General features: G+C 37.4%; 1 long non-coding RNA gene across 1 annotated transcript in view; it reads right to left on the reverse strand.

The window, feature by feature from the left end:
• Positions 1-983: 983 nt before the first annotated feature.
• The window catches only part of LOC111734673, a 236,039-nt gene continuing 230,903 nt past the window's right edge, over positions 984-6,119 (reverse strand). The window contains exon 3 of the long non-coding RNA XR_002778546.1: positions 984-1,094. This is a non-coding gene — a long non-coding RNA (uncharacterized LOC111734673). The remainder of the gene's footprint in view (positions 1,095-6,119) is intronic.

Genomic DNA, 6,119 nt, shown 5'->3' on the forward strand with positions numbered 1-6,119 from the left:
ATGTTACAATAAAATATAACTTTCCTGCATGATTCCTTGATCTTGAACTGTTGTAGCTGATCAAGGCCTATTTGTAGCCAGAGTATAAATGGAGGCAAATAATATACTTTGATCTCATTACACATGATCTATTTCCAAGCTTCAGTTCCTGTAGTATATACTTGCTAAATATCAGCTAATAATAAAGTGACAGGAAAACATTTTACTCCATTTATTTTCTTGCTCAGTTAGAATGGCCAATGAGAAGCAACTGAATTATAGCTGAATTTATAGTTATAAATGTTATCACCAGGAAATTGTTGGATTTGATGTTATCGTTTCTGTAATTACAAAAGAAATATCCATTCCACTAGAAGTTACCGCAATATGGGAGTAATTGCTACGCTATTACAGAATAGTTTGCATGACATGGTTATTCTTTTCATACAAACTATAAATTATGTACTGAACATAATATAATTTATAATGAAAAACTTCACATGGCTTAAAGTAGCTACCAAATACAATTGGAGCTCTGTGGTTGTTACTAAGTAATTACATAATTATTTAAGTCTCACAAACTTTGAAATTACAAAGTACTTAGGAAAATCATTACCACGAGAAGTTAAATGGAACTTAAAATAGTTACTAATGCAATTTGGGTAATGTTTTTTTGTTGTGCTAAATGACAATCTCATCATTATCTTTTCCTGAGATAGCATCTAATGTATTTTAACAAGTGCTTCTCATTCATACAATCCTAGAAGCTCAGTGTAGGGGGAAAAAAAAAAAAACACTTAAACCAATTCTTTACCCAAACTATGAGCCTATTCTACAGCATTCAAGACAACTAGTTATTGGGCTTCTTCTTGAACCAAGGCAGCCCAGAATTTCATAAATTAAAACAAAGTCAGTGAATTGGTTAGTATTCTTTGAATGCATGTGATAGAAGACCCAACTCACACTGGCTTAAGAGAAAGAACAAACTTACAAGCTTAGGTAATTGAAGAGCCCAAAGGTACTGGCTTCAAGCTTGGCTCTGGTAAGTATTCAATCTTCTTTTAAATATCTGGTTGCATTTCTCCATTGGCTGTGTTCTCAGATAGGCTCTCCCCCTGTAATGGCAAGATATCTATCAGAAGAGTCAGATACATCCTACAAGCTCAGTAATTCCAGTCGAGAAAATTTCTCTTTCCTAGTAGTTCCAAGAAAGACCTATAATGTTCTGATTGGGTATTCTGCACTACATGCCTTCCCTTGAATCAATCATTATATACAGGTTTTCATGGGTCATGTGAACATCCCTAAAACAAGGAGGGTAGGGTCATTCCTAAAGAAATATTGTGATACTGTTAATAAAAGAAGAAAGAATGAATGTTGAGTAGAGAAATACAACAGATTTCCATGACAGGCAAGATTTATTGTTTTTCCTCTAATAGAGATACTTCTTGTCTTTCCCTTTCATAGTGGAGGACCTCTGGGAGATGAATTCTGGTGAAAATAAAATGGATCCAGTCAAATATTGGCCCAAGCTGGAAGCTGACATCTGTACTGTTGGCATTTACCATAAGCATGCCAGAAGGGTAATTACAAGTTTACAGAAGCTCTTCTTTTATTTTTCATCCAAAATGCAGTTGCTCTGGACACAATGTTCTCTAGCCTCAATCCACAGAGCATTGATTCACCAGCACCAATCTTTCAAAAGTACTTAAATTTTTCTTCTGTGTGTGTGTGTGTTTTTTTTTTTAAATAATGGTCATGCATGACTCAGGATCTCTGCTGACACCATTCATAGCCCACAGAACACTCTGGTGAACCACAAAGTCCTGCCATACATACTGATGACCTTAGAATCACAGAGTTGGGGATAAGGAAGACCTTACACTCACATGGAAAAGGGGTAAATTGTGTGATGTTAGAGAGGCTCCCACTCTAGTTCTCAGGTGTAGTGAGCATCTGTTATTCCTTCTGCCAACTATCTAAACCTCATTCTCAACAGGCAATTATCTCCCTATGGATTTCGGTGGGCAGTACAGACATCTGTCATCACAGAAGCTAAAAATGCCCCAAACACACTGTCCCAATTCCCCTTAAAGCTAGTGTGTGGGCATATGATCTAGGCTCCACCAATCAAATTCATCTACTCTGGTCTTTGACTAGGCGGCTAGAGATGCAAGGAAGCAAAGATCCAGACAAAGCTTCTCTGGGATTGGAGGCCATTGTTATGAGATCAAGTTCTCAGAGCAACAGAGCAGCAGTGCCAGCAGCCATGTCCAGTGTCTGAAGTCATTCGTGTCCATAGCTTAAGTGCATGTCTAGGGTTCAGTGACAGCCACTCCAGGGCCATCCTTCTTGGACCCATCTGCAGTGTAACTTTGGTGTTATTCCCAACCACAGAACCTCTGAGCCTAGATTTCCGGTACTCAAGAGTTTCTATGAGCTCCCCATGATCTTTTTGGGTTTTTTTTTGAAAGAAGCCAGTATCTGTTGCTTGCATCCCAAAACTCAGGCTGATATGTTTTCATCTCATGCAGTCTAGAAAGATTTTACCAGTGTAGTGTTTAAGATGATGGGCTACAATACTGTTTTGCATAATAACTCTATGATTTTGCTTTTAAGATCTATAACTATTCTCTTTCATAATCATCTTCGTGAAATGGAGAGAATGCTATTCCCTAAAACTGCTGCAAAACAGTCTCAAACGAGCTTTTAAAGTTAAAAAAGAATTCTTAGTGTGGTGGCCTGGCTTCTGAGTTATAAGAAACATTTACTGTCATTGATAGATAAAATGAGGGGTATATATATATAAAAAATAAAAATTCTGTCATGAAGAACATTTAAGCATTTTAAATTTTTAACATTTCCTAATCTATTTAAATAAGTTTGTCTGCAGTAGTGGCCTTGATAAAGGGTGGAGGGAGCCTTGCTTGATGGGGAAGTGACTTATAGGTGTTTCTGAGGTATCTCCCTGCAGGGAGTTGGGTGCAGGGGGTGAGAGCCCTCTAATGGGTTAGTTTACAGTTCGATCTCTATAAAAATGTAAAAATATACCTGTTGTGATTCCCCTCATTTATACTTTAGCATATTTAATGGGTCTGATCAGGTGTTGGGTAAAGGTATGAAGCAAAAGTGGATGACTTATAAATCCTGAAAGGGAGGGGGACCTCATAGCTGAATTAGAGGGGAAAAATGACACTATGGTGAGGCCTGGGCCACCCCTAGAGAGGAAGAGTGAATTTTCTGTCATACCTTTGCCCTCCTAAAAATTGGTGATTGACTCCTGTTTTGCTGTGGAATTTTACTGAGAAACTAAAAACGTATGTGCTTATTTTTCTTTTGGACAATAATTATAGCAGAAAATGCTCCCCCAGCTCTTGCAGGCATTTACCCCCCATACTCAGACAATTGTAGCAGAAATTGGAGATGACAGCTATGGTAGAAAGATTGAGAAAGAAGAGAAAGGGAAAAAGCCCACGTTACTAAGTTAATAACCAGAAGAACATCTAAATAGGGGCAGTTTTCTTACAATACCACATACTATTTCTTAAACAGAGTCATTCTGTGGTTTGTAATCAAGTGTCTGAATTCTGAATTTATAGGCCCCAGGATGGTAAGTGTGGTTATATGGTATTTAGCAATTTTGTGTGGTGTTGTGCTAAATATGGAAAAGTTAGAAAAGTATTTCGGTTCTTTTCCTTTGAGTCTACTCTAAAAGTTGGGTTGGATGACAGCTAAAAAAAAACATCAGCCTGGCAAGGGGCAATCAGGTTTATCTGCACTGGAGCTTTAATTTTGTTTGAGAAACATCTCTTTAGAATATGTCTAACCTAACTTCTTCCTTCTTGCTCGTATTGCAATCATTTCTCAAAATCTTAAAATATATTTTATACATGATGATGAATTTCTGTTCAGTATATAAAGAAAAAAAAAGATGTCTTACATAGTTACAATCTTCTCCAGGATCAGAGATAGGGTCTATTCATAATCCCTGGAAGTTTTAAGCACAGGATGAAGGTTCACTAGCTAGGGCCTTGGGCTCTGAAAACATTTCTCAGTGTTTAGGGGCAAGAACAGACAGTAGAAAGAAGTTGGAGTCTGACAGTCTGGGCTTCAAAGGTTTGTTCTGCCACTTGCTGACACAGAATTTGAGAAAAAATTCAGTGGCCTCCAACAGCCCTTTCAAATCTAAGTTTCAATGGTGGGATTGTAGATTTGATATAAAATTAAAATGTTAACACTTTCTATGCCAGATCTTACTTTTTCAAGATCCATGGTGGCTTAGAAGTTCCAAAATCAATGGTATTTTAAATTATCTTTTACTTTAGTCTAAAAGTCATACAAAGGCATTCACTACATTTCCTCAAGGGTTACACCTCATTTTTGGTCCCAAATCATATTAATGTACCTTAGTCTCCCACCATTTTTGTCACGATTGATTCCAAAAGATTTCAGACTAATTTTAAAACTCAAATTCATACTGAAAGTAAAAAGATTCATTACTGTTAATATATTAAATGGATGTACCATAGGTTCTAATAGTTTTCCAAATAAATGTTTTAAGTCAACATGGCAGAATAAGAAGAATGTGAGCTTAGTCTCAAATTGCATTTTGACCAACTGTTATCTCTGCCACTGCTAGCTGTTACTCCTTTGGAGGCAAGTTGCTTAGTTTTCTCATCTATTAAATGAATATAATGCTTACCTCTTATGAATGCTATAAGATTAGAGATTACAAAGCATTCATAGTAGGGTCCAGCATATGATAGGAGTTCAAATTAGAACAAAAGAGAAAATGCAATATGATTTTGCTAGGTATGCAGTTGCCTAAGGTAATCACTTTGAAGGAAAAAAAAATCCTTCTTTTGCACGTATAAGTTGTGGTTTTTTAAAGCATTGGTTTTATTTCCCTAAGGTTAAATTGACTATAAACTCTTGAGACCTTCTAAGATGAATATTTTCTAAGTTCACACTTTTCTAGTCATGTATTCTTTACCAGTTCAACAATACTATTAATCATACTCATCACTGCAGTTTATTCGGATTGTTCCCAGATAAGGAGCTTCAGAGAGTGTTACCAAGTTGGCATATTCCCTCCCCTCCCAAGCACAACTCCTCAAAACGACTGAAATGCTAATGCTAGACAGATATTCTTACCATAAAAATATATGAATAACAGTACCATAAAACAATAATAAAGCTGTGCTTATGATGTAACGTTGACAACTACTCTCTCCCTGACCCCAAGTTCCTAGCCTTTACACTGGCCATTACTGGTCCTGAGGATGGTAGAGAAGGTAGAGGTTCCTCCCCTGCAGGTTTCTTTCTTCTGTGGCTGCAGTCTGTCCTGTGTGCTATTTTCTTGGTTCCAGAGAACATTGAAGAGCTGCTCTCTTCACTCAGCCCTGTGCTTGTCCATCTTTTCTGACAAAGCCCTCTCATTCCTCAGGGGATGGGTCCTTATATGGTTTTTTCTTTCTCTCTCACATTCACTATCATTCTCATGATCACCATTTTCCTTAGCTCACCCGTCATCCTGGTTTCCCTTTGTTCACGCCTCTCAGTCTCTGCCCATTATATCCTCTCTATGGCACGTTATTAGAGTCATGTCACCACATTGGTTGAATATCTACCACATTTCATGACATAACTTTCTAAGTGATATGAGTGAGGTGTGTGCAAAAGTTTTAGAAAGGAAAAAAGGTGAGAAAATAATTAGTTTGGCCTATAGAAACCTAGGAAGATATCACAGAGCAGCCAGGACTTGACAGATGATTAAGCCCAGTGCAAAGAGAGAAGGGAATGGGATTTCAGGTGGAAGGAATGAGAAAATCAATGGCAAGAAAGCAGGAAAATCCATAGAATCAGGAAAAAATGTCCACTATGAGTCACCTGTTAAATGTGTGGTAGAGAGTAACTGAGGATGAAACTGGGAAGGGAAGTTGGGATCAAATCACAAGGAGCTAAATAGGGCTGTTTATGGAGTTCACATTTACATTGTTGGCTATAGGAAGTCACCAAAAACGTTAGACATGGCAGTGACATGATAGAGCTGCAATTTTAAAATAAATGTTTTAGCACAATGGGGGCAAAATAGAAAAAACAGATACTAGAGATAGGGAAATCAGTCAAGAGGTATTTGA

The sequence above is a fragment of the Pteropus vampyrus genome, unplaced genomic scaffold (assembly GCF_000151845.1).
Source record: "Pteropus vampyrus isolate Shadow unplaced genomic scaffold, Pvam_2.0 Scaffold15, whole genome shotgun sequence".
NCBI classification, from domain to species: domain Eukaryota; kingdom Metazoa; phylum Chordata; class Mammalia; order Chiroptera; family Pteropodidae; genus Pteropus; species Pteropus vampyrus.